Source organism: Sphaeramia orbicularis, chromosome 17 (genome assembly GCF_902148855.1).
Source record: "Sphaeramia orbicularis chromosome 17, fSphaOr1.1, whole genome shotgun sequence".
In the NCBI taxonomy this organism is placed as follows: domain Eukaryota; kingdom Metazoa; phylum Chordata; class Actinopteri; order Kurtiformes; family Apogonidae; genus Sphaeramia; species Sphaeramia orbicularis.
Window position 1 is genome coordinate 8,030,072 of NC_043973.1, and position 15,940 is coordinate 8,046,011.

A 15,940-nucleotide genomic window follows, 5' to 3' on the forward strand; every position below is an offset into this window, starting at 1 on the left:
ACGCTCCATCCTTCCCTCTCTCGTGAACAAGACCTCAAGATACTTAAACTCCTCCACTTGGGGCAAAGACTCTCCACCGACCCGGAGAGGGCAAACCACCTTTTTCCGGTTGAGAACCATGGCCTCGGATTTGGAGGTGCTGATCCTCATCCCGCTCGCTTCACACTCGGCTGCAAACCACCCCAGGGCACGCTGAAGGTCCAGGTTCGATGAAGCCAACAGGACAACGTCATCTGCAAAAAGCAGTGACGAAATCCTGTGGTCCCCAAACCGGACCCCCTCCAGCCCCTGGCTGTGCCTAGAAATTCTGTCCATAAAAATTATGAACAGAACCGGTGACAAAGGGCAGCCCTGCCAGAGACCAACGTGCACCTTGAACAGGTCTGACTTACTGCTGGCAATGCGAACCAGGCTCCTGCTTCGGTCATACAAGGACCGGACTGCCCTTAGCAAAGGGCCCCGGACCCCATATTCCCGAAGCACCCCCCACAGGATACTACGAGGGACATGGTCGAATGCCTTCTCCAGATCCACAAAACACATGTGGACTGGCTGGGCAAACTCCCACGAACCCTCGAGTACCCGATGGAGAGTATAGAGCTGGTCCAGTGTTCCGCGACCGGGATGAAAACCGCATTGTTCCTCCTGGATCCGAGGTTTGACTATCAGTTGGATCCTCCTCTCCAGTACCTTGGAATAGACTTTCCCCGGGAGGCTGAGGAGTGTGATCCCCCTATAGTTGGAGCACATCCTCCGGTCCCCCTTCTTAAAAAGGGGGACTTAAAAAGGTGGTCCCCCTTCTTAAAAAGGGGGACCACCACCCCGGTCTGCCAATCCAGAGGTACTGTCCCTGACTGCCACATGATGTTACAGAGACGTGTCAACCAAGACAGTCCCTGCACATCCAGAGACTTAAGGTACTCAGGGCAAATCTCATCCACCCCCGGTGCCCTGCCACCGAGGAGCTTGCCAACCACCTCGGTGACTTCCATAAAAATTCCGTCATAACATTTTTTTTTAATGATAATGAGATATATGTAGTAGTATTTAATGTTCAAAAACATCTCAATGATGCAGCAGCTGTAGTTGCTACTGGCTGATAGACCAACGTGATATCACTGCTTGCATAATTATTTATGCCACTTTTAATTACCTCCGCCAAGGAGGTTATGTTTTTGCCAGGGTTTGTTTGTTTGTTTGTTTGTCTGTCTGTCTGTCTGTTAGTGTGCAACATAACTCAAAAAGTTATGGACAGATTTGGATGAAATTTTCAGGGTTTGTTGGAAATGGGATAAGGAAGAAATGATTAAATTTTGGTGGTGATCGGGGATGGGGGGGCCCACGGGGGGGGCGCAGACCAGAAAATTTCATCAAAATCTGTCCATAACTTTTTGAGTTATGTTGCACACTAACTGACAGACAGACAGACAGACAGACAAACAAACCCTGGCAAAAACATAACCTCCTTGGCGTGGGGGGGCCCATGGGGGGGGCCACTGATCAGCCTTGGTGGAGGTCTGCGCTCTCCGAGTGCTTTTCTAGTTGGTGTGTTATCTGTAGATATTCTAAACTGTCCTTGTGTTTGTTCACGCAGTGTCAAATCCCATGCACTGAGGGTTAGGGTTTGGGTTATGTGAACCAGAGATCTGAGCACAAATTGACATCAAACAACACATGAAAGGTAGAAAATGTGTACATATAGTGTAGCTGGAACGGTTCCGTCCACTCCAGCTACGCTGCGTTGTGTTCTGGTGCTCAAATAAGATGCGGACACAGATTGGCTTCATTCAACTTCTCTTTATTACCTCCGCCAAGGAGGTTATGTTTTTGCCAGGGTTTGTTTGTCTGTCTGTCTGTCTGTCTGTTTGTTTGTTTGTTTGTCTGTCCGTTAGTGTGCAACATAACTCAAAAAGTTATGGACAGATTTTGATGAAATTTTCAGGGTTTGTTGGAAATGGGATAAGGAAGAAATGATTAAATTTTGGTGGTGATCGGGGGTGGGGGGGTCCACTGATCAGCCTTGGCGGAGGTCTGCGCTCTCCGAGTGCTTCACAGACCTCCGCCAAGGCTGATCAGTGCCCCCCCCCCCCCCCCCCCCCCCCCCCCCCCCCCCCCCGTGGGCCCCCCCACCCCTGATCACCACCAAAATTTAATCATTTCTTCCTTATCCCATTTCCAACAAACCCTGAAAATTTCATCAAAATCTTAACTCTGAAAATCGCAACTTTCACAGCTTTTCCACTCTTTTGTGCAGTGCAATGTATAAATATGTTCATGATGGGCCATTTAATGATCTTGTCAATGCCATATTGTATCGAAAGAGTACTTTGTTCAATGAAAAGTCTAACGTCAAGGTCATGTTGTAGGTTAAAGGTCACCAAAATGCCTAGTTTTTTTCAGAAATTCATACCATTCCAACATTTATCAAATCTGTCCTCAGTTCTGTTCCCTCTGGTTTCCTGGTGGGATCCCCCAAGGCCTTTGGCCCTTTAAAGACACATTACAGACTAAGTATTGCAACATGTACATTCCATTTGAATTTGCCGCCATTAGTGTGGAGGGAAACACTAGCACACATTTTGGCAGGAATCACTAACACTTCATTCATTCATTCATTTTCTGAACCCGCTTTATCCTCACTAGGGTCACGGGGGTCACTTGGAGCCTATCCCACCTACTTATGGGTGAAGGCAGGGTTCACCCTGGACATGTGACCAGTTCATCACAGACTGAACATATAGAGACAAACAATCACTGTCACATTCACACCTATGGGTGATTTAGAATAACCAATTAACCTATCAGTGCATGTGTTTGGATGGTGGGAGGAGCCAGAGTACCAGAGAGAACCCACACAGACACGGGGAGAACATGCAAACTCCACATAGAAAGGCCCCACCCCCATGGACTAAAGGTCCCACCCCCATCGACTGGTGTTGGAATCAAACCCAGGACCTTCTTTCTGTGAGGCACCAGTGCTTTCCACTGCACCACTGTGTTGCCCATCACGAACACTACATTACAACCCATTGCCATGGAGCTACAAGTAATGCAACAGGACATTCACTCATTTTCTGAACCCGCTTCATCCTCACTAGGGTCACGGGGATTGCTTGGAGCCTATCCCAGCTACTTATGGGCATAGGCGGTGTTCATCCTGGACATTTTGCCAGTTCATTGCAGGGATGAACATATAGAGACAAACAGTCACTGTCACATTCACACCTATGGGCAATTTAGATTAACCAATTAACCTATCAGTGCATGTCTTTGGATGGTGGGAGGAGCCAGAGTACCTGGAGAGAACCCACGCAGACATGGAGAGAACATGCAAACTCCACACAGAAAGGTCCCACCCCCGTCGACTGGTGTTGGAATCGAACCCAGGACCTTCTGTCTGTGAGGCACCAGGTCTATCCACTGCACCACTGTGTCACCCACAACAGGACATATTCATGTAAATGTCAAAGTCATGTGAAATGACCGTTTGTTCTTTTTGACATGTCTATATGGATAATACATTGAGTAAATGGTTTTGTTGAATGTGTCTTATTGAATGGATGTTGTTTGTAGTCAGTAGATGCGTTATGAAGAGAGAACCTGAGCCCAACATTTGGAAGAACCCACATTAACAGTTTTATTCCATGAAATATGCATTTTGGACCATTTGGGTGACCTTTGACCTAGAATTTGACCTTGACTCTAGACCTTTTGTAGTGCAAAGCATGCACGTGAGACATGACATGTCTCACAAAAAAACATTTAGGACCCAGCATGAGTAGATTGTTACATTGTACTTTATCAAAAGTGAAGAAGGTTTGAAAGTTGCCAAAAACCCCATGTTTTCAAGGTTGAAAAAGTAATTTTCAGGGTGGTGGTGGGGGGGTTTTGGAGGAAAATTAAAAAAAAAAAAAATACACAGGAGTGCTTAGGATATCTTGTAGCATCAGAAAATCAGGGCTAAAGTTGAATCTGAAAATTTTCTTGAAATAACCCCCCCCCCCCCCCCCCTTTTACAGATGAACCAAGTCCAAAAGTCAACCTACAGTACTCTGTACATGAGCAGGACAGTCAAATACCAGCAACCGCAGTCAGCCATTGAAGGAAATGGCTGTCATGGCTGTCAGGGGTCAAATCTGAGATGGCTCAATATCCAGATCTCTTCAGAATATTAATGTCTACATGTGTGCCAAATTGCATGCTTTTATCACAAAATGCACAAATGTTATGGATATTTTGGTTAAGCTGCCCCACTATCACAGTTTGTTCACCTGTAATAGATCCCCTGTCCAGTTGGTGGCCGGTGTGCATATTAATCACTTATTGTCAAGTCTTGTCTTGTTGTTTAGCTGACTTTAGCCAAAATGATATGCTACTTCGCTAGCGCAAAATGTCAAGACAGCCGAGTCTCCTTCGCTATTTTTAAAAACCCAGTAAATGTGATGGCATTGATAAACGCAGTGAGGGACTGATGCAGTGGATGATGAAGGACAAGTAATAAGTAACAAGTAATACTGATAATGTTTATTAGCCAGCAGCAATTACAGTTATTGCATCATTGAGATGTTTTTGAACATTAAATACTACTAAATATGCCTCATTATCATTAAAAATTAAATTTGAAATTACAGATAATAATGTGCTATGATAGAAATTTTACAACCCTGTCCGTCAAAATGACGGAAAATAAAAATGTCTAGCTCAACCTCTGGATATAATATATAGATAGATATGGAATTCTGCCTATTCTTTAACTGACTGATGCTGTCATTCATGCTGAAGGGAAACAAAACCTGGACTTTTTGTCTCTTTTTCTTTCATCCACAAAAACACAACTCCCCTGACAAGTGCATCCATACCCATCATTCCCTGTTCAGGCCTGACTACATGCAGCTCTGTATGGATGTGTTGGGGGGTGGAGGCTGAGAGATGGTGCAGAGGTCTGACAGCACCAGCACAGTAGCCTGCAGCATTCTTACATGAATTAACCAGCCTTGCACGTCTGCACAGGAGAACTGGTCCACATTATCAGAGTCAGGGTAAAACCCAGAGGCAACAGGTTGGTTTGTTTCACACGAGCCAAATGATTGGGTTTGTCTTATATGCAGTGAAAAATGCAGCTCCAATCAAGCCCCATTTGAGTTTGAATTGAGGAACTGATGAAGATGCATGAATTAGATGCACTTGAATGCGAGGGTGAATTTTGAGTGTATGTGGAGCAGAGTGTGGTGTAACATTGGCTGCAGGCTTTGTAATGCGCTGTCAGGACTGTTGGTTTGGATGGTCAATGTGCCGCTCAGATGTGTCCATGCTGCTGACAAGAAGTAAATCAGTTCACAAAAGTTGGAAGAATAGTGGGGGTAATTCAGGCTGCAGAATGAAAGGACAGTTGAGAAGACGTGCAACGCTGCATCATACAAACACTCAAGGCGATAAAAGCAGATTGGCTGAAAAAAATCCCACCCGTCAAGAAATTAGTGGCATGTCAGCTCCTGCTCTGAGTTTTTTGTTTTGTTTTGTTTTTTTTTCTCACAGTGACACCTCAGCTAGAGTTTCTCAGGGACATGCAGGCACAGGCCGCTGTGCACACATTACACCATCGCTAATAACAGAATCTGGAACCAGGCCATGGGAAAAATACATCTGTAACACTACTGTGGCTTTGCTGCCAGCAACCGAAGCATGCATGAAGTAATCATTTCACAACATCAAAGAGCAGATCTGGTCTGATCTGGGCCTTTGTCTTAATGACACAAAAGGGATTTACCTGACAATACAGAAAAGTGGAATTATCATCAATATTTTTGGCCTTTGAAAAGCATTAAATATGAATAGTGTTGAAGATCTATTTGGGAAAATCCATCGCTTTAACAGCAAGTTACTTATTTATAACTCTAAAGAAGAGTTTCCCTAAGGTTTTTTTCAGAGGATCCTATTTAAAAATAAACCATTTAAATCCAATTCATAATTTGTCTTTATGTTATGTATACTTGTGCATGAATAAATGTTCATGCCATTTTCAGATCACTTATTTAATACTTTTGAAGATATATATATATATATATATATATAAAAAAAAAAGATGTGTTTGCAACACCTCTACAGTTGAGTTTTATAAACTGAAAACATGAACATGAGACAAAACAAATGCAATGAGTTCAGGGGCTTGTTTCTGGGTTAACAAGTAAACGCAACCTTAGTGCAACCTTTAACACACATTGTGTGCTTATGATGGTGTAGTGAATGCAGAGGCTTAAAGGCAAAATCCGTTTCTGGGCTGGTCGCATTCATTAATGTTAACACAACTATTAACGAACGAACACCTCCGCTCCAGCTGTGTCCGATGGAATTCACCATAACTGAGGACAACCTTAGTAAAGTCATCTCTTGGTTCCAAAAGTATTCATTTTGTCTTCGTTTCATCAGTGTATAATAAAACACAATATGGTTTTATGTGATTTGAAACATTCATAATGTTGCCACTAAGATATTGTTAAAAAAAACTTCTGTTTTTTCCATTATACTTAATTTGTCAAAGGAAATACATTACACACTTTTCTCTCCCCCAAATTAATTATCATTAGAATGAAGAATTACTATATTCACACATAATGTAGCATCTGGCTGGATGTCCAAGGATAACCTGAGTTATTTCGCACTGGTGATTTTATGAACAGAACTCTAAATAGTTACTGTTGGCCATAACCACGCCAAGCAACAGGACAAAAACAATGTATAGAAAACTTAACTCTCTTCCGTTCCCTCATCCACTCACTCGCCACACTCACACCTCATCACTCATACACACACACACGCACACACACACACTGGTTCACTGGCTCCGCCCCCATAATGCTCTCATTCGTTCACCCATCTCTGAAAGCCACAGACCCTCGGTCCTCTATTGTATTACGTCCTGGGGTAATCAATATCCATATATCAATGCGGAGAATAAAATTCAGTGAGCGGCTCAGTCCTCACATGATAAATTTGTTTTTGTTGGTGCAAAATGTCCAGGGGAAAAATTAGCTTTTTTTGTTAAAAATCTTCTTTTTCAAATATAAATAATATATCAAAAGAAATACTTTACAGAAATAGAGTGAAATGAAGCTACAAGAACATATCCTCATTCTAACACAGACCTCTGCAGGTCCTTGTAAAAATCAGCCCTGTAATGTGGTGATTAACAAGCGCAAACCAACTAGCCCAGAAATGGAATAACACATTTTGCGTTGGGGTTAGCAAATTACTGAGAGAGTCCGGAACTGAGAAAATGCAAAATGTGTTACATGGACGCATTTTGCGTTGCGGTTAATGATTTAACAAGCGAGCACAGAAATGAGTCCCAAGCTCTTGCTATGAAAGCTGAAGCTAATGTGGAAGCATCATAAAATAATCTAAACAGCTAATATATGTCAACTCAGAATCCACCTGAAACCCACTCAGGAAACATTATCTCCTCTCTGTACTAGGATGATGAGCTATTCAAGAAGTCATTCTGGGTACATTCAACATTAAGCCAGTAGCTGAAATGTCAGTATTTAACATAATATTTGCTGGCTAGCAGTGAGGACATTGTTTTCAGTAAGTTAACAGTAATGGGACTACATGACATCACTCAAACCCAATACAAATTAATGGGTGACATTACTTTATCCACCTGTGGTCAGTCACTAAAGAGGTGTGTTTTATAATGAGGCTAAAGTCATTCCTCTTCAGGCAGATGAAGAAACAAACGCAGAACTTCTGGATCTTTTCTGAGTGCAGATCTTTTGTCTTCTATTCCTGCATTGCTCTGACATGCCTCAGCTTACATAATGACTATCATCATATCAGAAAACATCAAATTCAGGCTAACAGGGGACTTAGAAATTAGTAAACACTGCAATTTAAGATATTCCAGCTATGTTATAATCAGCAAAGCACTACACCATGACAAAATACCATAAATGTTTTCAGTGATTGTTTGCCACTATAGAGAAAACTGACTTTTTTTAATTGAATTTGCATAGAGATTAAGCAACAGGCAGCATGTGTTAGGCAACAGTGCAGGAGTGAGTCATATGTATGAGAATTTTCATGATTTGGTTCCCAGTAAAAATGCATTGTTGAATTCCAATAAGTGTTGAATACACAAGCCTTACAGTTCTTACAGCCATAACTGTGTTGGATACACATGGCATGTTTCTGCTGTGCATTGGCAGGTGATGGTCTGCATGAAAACAATATTTCCTTAGTAGACGTCAACTCCACGCAGCTTAAGTAAAGCTTTAACTTCATTATTTGTCAAATGGTATCAATCATATTATTACTACAAGATGATGTACTCCTAGTGTTGTATATAGGTCCTGGTATTTAACAATAAAATATCTCTTACTGCATGCAGACATTGAGTGACAGGTCCTTTTTCTCATTTGATCGAGGAATTTTTATAAATTGATAAGGATTCTTGGCTCTAATAATGGATTCTTCTTAACTGCATGTTTACAAAAACTCAAGAAAGATTTCGGGCAAAGCTGTTAAAAAGAAGTATTCTAAAAATACAGCATGTTCATAGGAATTTCTTAATCATACTTAGGGCAAGTGCAGACAGACAGTGATATGATCTCATCAAATCCCAAAACCACTAAACTAAGCCAATGGCTTCAGAGACATGTTTTGTAAATGTGGGAACTCCTCATATACTATTATTGCATCTTGTCAACTGAGTGTGGTGGTTGTCTCCAAGTAGCAAGTGTAAATACAGCCTGAAGTTTTCTCTGCTTCAGAAGTGTAACCAGACAGTTTTAAGGTGTTTTCACAGTTTGGGTTGTTTTATTTTGTTCCAAATCAGTTGAGGTTGTAACCTTGGAGTGTTCACCCTAAATTTGATCACTTTTTTTTTATCACTTGCTGTAAATGTCCAAATAAATGAAAATGGAAACTAAACCCATATGGGGACTTCTGAAACAGAAGGTATGCACATGTCACTTCCCCCCGAGCGATGCCCGTCTAAGTCAGACTGTGGGACAAAAACCAACCTGCTCAACATGACGGAGTATAGCAGTAAACACAGCGACACCGGGAAAATGTGAAATATGAAATTAAATTAAGGACAATTGGACTCAACATGGATCCATACAAGCTACCAAAGAACAAGTGGTCCATCAACATTGACATGCGGCCTGAAACGGACTTTATGACTTTATACTCGTAGTGGCAAGCGTTTTTATTTTCTTATGTGGCCCTAATACGCTGTCGCAGCTTCATGCTCGAGTACCCCTGTATTTGAAAAACTAGGTTAGCCTTAGTTTAAGTTAGTTTACAAATCATGTAGGAGCTGAAGGTTCATAATCACACAAATGAAGACAAAAACCATGAAAGATCTGATCATGAAACCAAGAGTAAGAAGTAACGTTAGCCAAAACAACATGCAATTTAAGGTATGATTTTACCCAAAAGAACAGCATAAATTAATGTTACATGACATGAAACGGGATCCAAAAATCTAGGTTTGGTTGCATGGATTTGTGGATCCATCTATGTCTCCTTTCTTTGGCTTTCGGTGCCTGTAAAATGATAGCTCCGACTGCTTTTCAAACCTGTTCAATCAATCGCACAACAGCTCTTCCCCATTTTTTATTAAATACTGTTCTTAAGTTTAGACGGTATTGAAGCTAGTATCCTACCAGTCATCTCCCTCTTTCAGCCACTCAGTGGGCGTAACTGCAGTGAATTCCGCTAGTGGTGACGTCATGTGCATACCCCCTATATTGCTGGCAGATTGGTGCAGCCTTGGAAGTAATCTAGATGTTATACTGGTCTGTTGTGGTGAAGAAGGAGCTGTTCCAAAAGGCAAAGCTCTTGATTTATCAGTCAATCTACATTCCTATGCTCACTTATAGTCATGAGCTGTGGGTAGTGACCAAAAGGACAAGGTCACAGACACAAGCGATGGAAATTGATTTTCTCCATAGGGTTGCTGGGTTCTCCACTAGAAATAGGGAGAGAAGTTAAGCTATCAGGGAAAGACTCAGAGTAGAGCCGCTGCTTCTCCACATTGAGAGAAGCCACCTGAGATGGTTTGGGCATCTGGTCAGGATGCCTACTGGACTCCTCCCAGGTGAGGTTTTCCAGGTATGTCCAACCAGGAGGAGACCCCGGGGCAGACCCAGGACATGCTTGGAGGGATTATATCCCTTGGCTGGCCTGGGAACACCTTGGAATCCCCCTGGAGAAGCTAGAGGAGGTGGCCAGGGAGAGGGAAGTTTGGACTTCTCTACTCAAGCTGATGTCCCTGTGACCCAGACCAGGATAAGCGGGAGAAGATGGATGGATGGATGGATGGAAATAATGCTGTTCTCAGGTCATGACTACAACTTCAAAACTGTGATTGACTTATGAAGATAGAACCTATCTATGTCTCAAAAGTTCCAGTTTTAGTAGATGAAGGTGGTTGATCATGTTTCCTTCCTCTATTGCTTCTCAAGTGTTGCCTGTTGAAATGCAAAGGTCTTATTCTAAATTAGTCATGTGTGTAAACAAGCCCTGAAAATATTTTATCACTCTCCTAGTTTCAATAGTCCCTCCTTCTCCTTCTGTCACACTATTGTTAAAACACAAATTACGGCATATGTTATTACTTTATCAGTTGTTGCCATGGTAACAAATGTCCCAGTCCTAATCTCTAACAGGTAGTAGTTACATCGTATTTTCAATTAAAGGTGGGGTGCGAGATGTTTTCCTGGGGCATTATTTACTATATTGCTTAAAATCCCCTTCAGACCCTGATTACAACCAATTAATTAAATGCTCTAACACAAAAATAAAAAAATTTAGTCACCTGTGGAATGGACAGGACTGAAAAAACACCATCCAATCATTTTGAGCGCCCACTCAAAATGATGAATGATGTGTCTATCAAACTCAACTGCTATTTGTCCCTCCCCCCTCTGTGAGTACCCCTCTTCAAGCTTGAATCATGTGTTCTCAGAGTCTTGAAGTGCTTGTAGAGGAAGCGAAGCCAGAGCCAGAGCTTGGCTATATTAGCTATATTAGGATGGAAAGTTCACCGGCAAACTGGTTTATCACTAATATAAATCACTAGGAAATGTAACGTTAGCCAGATAGGTATGAACTGGGGCTGTTCTGTAAGAGCAGGGGTGTTGGAGGAGACTGAATGGGTTATGCATGGATCCACGAGCCGGAGCCTTAGCTGGGGTCGGAGCTGGAGCGGGGGCCATAGCCAGCGTCCTAGCCCGAGCAGGAGCCAGGGAGGGAGCCTCAGCCGGTATCAGAGTTGGGGCCGGGGCTTTAGACCCCATCGGAGCCCATGCCGGGCCTGTGTCGGGCCCGTACAGGGCAGGGCCCGGAGCCAGAGCCCCAGCTGGAGTTGGAGCCGGAGCTGGGGCCGGCGCCATAACCGGGGCCGTAGCCGTAGCCTCAGCTGGGGTCAGAGCCCAAGCCCAATATTCGCGAATTGTTGCTGGAACAAGCATTGCGCGTGCCAGTACTCTGGAGGCGTGGCTTTGAAGGGATGTCTGAAGAAAGGGGTTTGGACTTTTGAATTGAGTATTTTCAAAATGTAGCTTGCTCGAATGGGAAACTTCATAAACTATATGAAGCTCCCCTTTATCCTTGATATTTTACTGTCTTTATTATGAGTTTTGTTGAACCACAATTTGATGCTGGACCTGACATGGGGGGGGGGGCAGCAAGAGAGAAGAAGGTGGCGAAGACCCTCACAAGAAAGTATCAACAATACAAACAGTAGCAACCATAGTGATAATTATAATGATAACAATAACTACAACCAGAACTGAGCAAACTGGGCAGAAGAGAGAGAAAAAAACAAAACAAACAAACAAAACTACAAAAAAATAAAATACATAAGACCTATTAAATGATGAATATAAGAAAAGAAAGCATGAACAGAATATCATACACCACGTCCGCCCAAATAATACCAGTAACAAATCCACACAACATCACTTCACATTAATCTGCTGTGACAGAGTGAAAAAGGCAAAGAGAATGAGGTGAAGAACACAGGCATGCAACCACAACCGCACTCCCTCCAAGGACCAGGGGCCAACAAAGAGGGCCCCAAGGCAAACCAGCAGACACCACAGAGAGGGGGGATCCAGCCCGCCCCCCTGAGAGGCGACAGTGCGCCCACCCCAAAGATGGTCAAGAGAGGCACCAGTCAGAGGCCCCACAGCAGCCAAGCACAGGCCCCAGGGGGCCAGGGACACCAGCCGCCACCCCCCCGCCAAGGGCCAGCCCCCCAGGGGCAAGCGAAGCGCCGGTCCCCAAGCCCCACGAACCCAGGAGCCACCCATCCCCCCGAGCAGGGGTCCCACCCAGCACACCGGGCGGCCAGGCCAGCCTAGACAGCCACCCACTGTGGGCCAGCGCGCACCCAATGCCATGGCCAAGCACCCCGGAGGCCTCCTCCCCATCCCTGCCCCCCGTCCCACCAAGCCCAACCCCCAAACACCCTCCAGTCCCCCACTCACCCACACAAGTATATCCACACACACCCAACGACACCCAGACACACACACCACCCATCCCACATGTTCGACCATTCACACATCCCCACACTCTCAAACACCTCCACCCATGTCCATACACCCACCTACCCACATGCACATCCACACACACACACACACACACACCTACATGTACACACACACCCACATATGTACCCACACTCATCCACCACCCCTCCCACCCACCTACACACACACCTGCATGCACCAGACATGCGTATCTGGAGCACCGCCACCCTCCCAGCAGCAAGCAGCACTGCCGCAAGTCCCCCCAAGGCGTGGCACCCGAGTGCAGCCCCAGCACCAAACGGAACCCAGAGCGGCAGCACCAGCTGCCAGGAAACCCACTGCGGTCCACCATCCCACCAGCAACCGTCACACCCCCAATGCCCGCACACACACATCTTTCCTGGTCTCAACGCGTCCTGTGGTGGGCAAGAGGGCAGCCAGCCCAGCCCCCTCCCCCAGACCACAATCCAATGCACACACATCATTCGTCAGAGGGTGGCACCTCCCCAGCAATGAAGCCAGCTGAGTACCAAGCCAATGGACCAACCCCCCCCCACACACACACACACACACACACACACACACCTATCAGTGTTGTTAAGTGTGAGGTGTGTATGCAAGCAGTTAAAATTGAGGAGCAGAAACTGCACACTGCTGAGGGCGATGCCACATGTGCAGCCTCACCCACCCGAACGGCATCGCGCATCAGGCGCCACGCAGCCCGCCCCCCAAAAGTGAATGTGTGGTGTTAGTGTTTCTGCGTGTTGTGGGTGAGTGTAATTAAAATCGAGGAGTTAGCCTCCCCAGGGTACCACAGAGGGGGGCCATTTTAGTGACCCCCCCCACTGCACCCCCTCAGGACGTGCACACTCCCCAAGACCCTATGTGCTTTGTGTGAGGGGGGTGGGGAGGTGAGGGGTTGGGAGATGGTATGACTGGGAGGAAGTTTCCTTCCAGAAGATGAGCCAGTTGATAGTTGCCAGGGCCGTAGCTGGAGCCTCAGCCAGGGTCGGAGCCAGAGGTGGGGCCGGGGCATAGCTGGGGTCAGAGCCCATGCTTGGGCCATTTGGGGCCGGTGCTGGAGCCATAGCATGAGCTGGCAAATTGTTGCTGTGCAGCACTCGTGAACCCTCGGGAGCAAGCATTGCGCGTGCCAGTACTCTGGAGGCATGGCCTCGGAGGGATGTCTGAAGAAAGGGATTAGTAGCTATGTTGTTTAGTCCATTTTCTTTGTCTAAAGAATGAGCAGACACAAATCTATTCAGACCTTTTGTTGAGCAGGTATTGGTACTGTCATCAGAAACACATCAGTGTACACTGGGATGGGATTTACTGAGCTGTAAAAAACACTCAAAAACAATTCCGGGCTTCATCCCTTTATCTGTATGTGCTTCAGACTTTAAAGGGTTCATCATTGCCTTATGCTCTTTCCTCTTGAACCATGCACCATGAAAATCGGTGCAGTGTTTTTTTTTTTCCATGCAGACAAATGAGACTGACCACACAACATCCAATGGAATGAAATGTTGGATGATGGATGGTTCATGAGTCCATTTCTGTCTAAATGTACCAGTGTAATTTTCCATGAAAGAGGCAATAACATAAAATAGTAGTGCTTAATTTGTATTTCTTCTGACCATTGAAATGATCTCACATGACAGACACTAATCTGGCTGTAGACTTGGATTTTTTGTGCATTTTTATATATTTTAAAGACATTGCGATATAAGAGCCAAGCTGCATGCTGTGTGTGGTGTGGATATATGCTTGTGTATGCATCTGTGCACATTTGGTCATGCACGAGCATTCTAATCTCTAATTGGTCCATGCTGGCAGAGACACCTGTAATAGATCCATATCCTCTGCAGGCAGAGGGGCCAAGCGCTGCAGTTTCTCCCACACAGATGGACCTCGCAGCGGGCACTGGTCCATGCAGAGCCCCTGGCCCTGCACCAAGGCCTGGTGGATCACAGAGGGAACAGCGTTTCACGTCAATCCCAATGAAGGCCTGGCCTGCCCCAGTCATGACATTTCGATGTGTTGTATTGTTGGGTGAGAAATGTGGGACATTTTCTTTGTGTGTTAGCTTTGGCGATGAACCTTCTAGGCCAACACAGCTTTTTTTTAATTTGAGAGTGGAAGATTTTTGATATGTGTAGAATGTTACGCCTGAATGTGTATAAGGAAAGTTTTATACAAAGAACATAGTGTTACCTCTACTTAGTATTTCAGTATTTATGATTATCTAGTTATGTTTTAACCAGTTAAATAGTGACAGTAAATTTGCCAACATGTCATATATTATACCTCAGTAAAAATGCCATCTATTACTTTAACAATCTAACAATAATAAAGCAGGCTTAGGTAGTGCATACATCTTATCAGGGCATTTCCAAAACCTGCAGACATGGACAAGTATCACATTTGCTATACTTGTGAAAAAGTGAATTAGTCTTTGAGATACTATAATCTTTTCATTTACTTTTCTGTGTCTTTGGTCAGTTGGGTTTGGATCCTTATCTTTCTTTATACCATTTTTTTAGAAGGAACTAACTACTAAACCTGGAACATCTCACACCACCTGCAGGCTCAGAAATGGCTAACACATTTGGGAATCACAATTTGGTCACTCCCATCCTTACCCATTTGTATTTTTATTTCCAATACAAACTTCGAGGACTAAATGCTGACGCGCTGCCTGATGTATTTCACCCACTGAAAGTACCAAAGTGCTGATTAACTTCACCATTACCATCCACCAACGGTCATAATGTTATAGCTGATTGTATAGTTTGTCATAGTACAGACAAACCAACCTGACTAAAAGTCATTATTCTGCCTAATCAGGTTGTAGCACACACCTGTGTGTTCATTCAGAAATCTCCAAAAAAAAACATTTCTAAGAAAATTTGCATTTTTCATGTAAAAGGTTGTGTTACAGTAAATACCACATCATCAGCAAATCTGGAAAATAACAGAATGACTACTCGTATGAATGGTATCATCTACAGTGTAATGTCTTTGGTTATAAAACATTTGTCAGCCTGGTGATGACAGGCCAAACCACTAAATAGAAGCTTGTTTACTCCTCTTACTGACTCTAAAACATAGAGGATGTGGAAAATATGCCTGTAAACTCTCTTTAGCTCTTGATGGACAAAAGCCGCAGATCCAGAACCTTTATTATGTTTCCTTTTTAATTGCCCTCCATATGTCTGCTGTTTTGTGGAGGTTTGTGTACATTTTAATCATGGGTGACTTCTTGTGGGGGATCAGGTCACAGTTCTAACATTTTTCTTCCTCAGAAGTTAAAGGACTTAAAAAAAAAGAAGAAGTTAAAGGACTAGTCCACTCCAAGACTGAAAACAGGAATAGTTTGCTTATGTGTTTAATCTTCT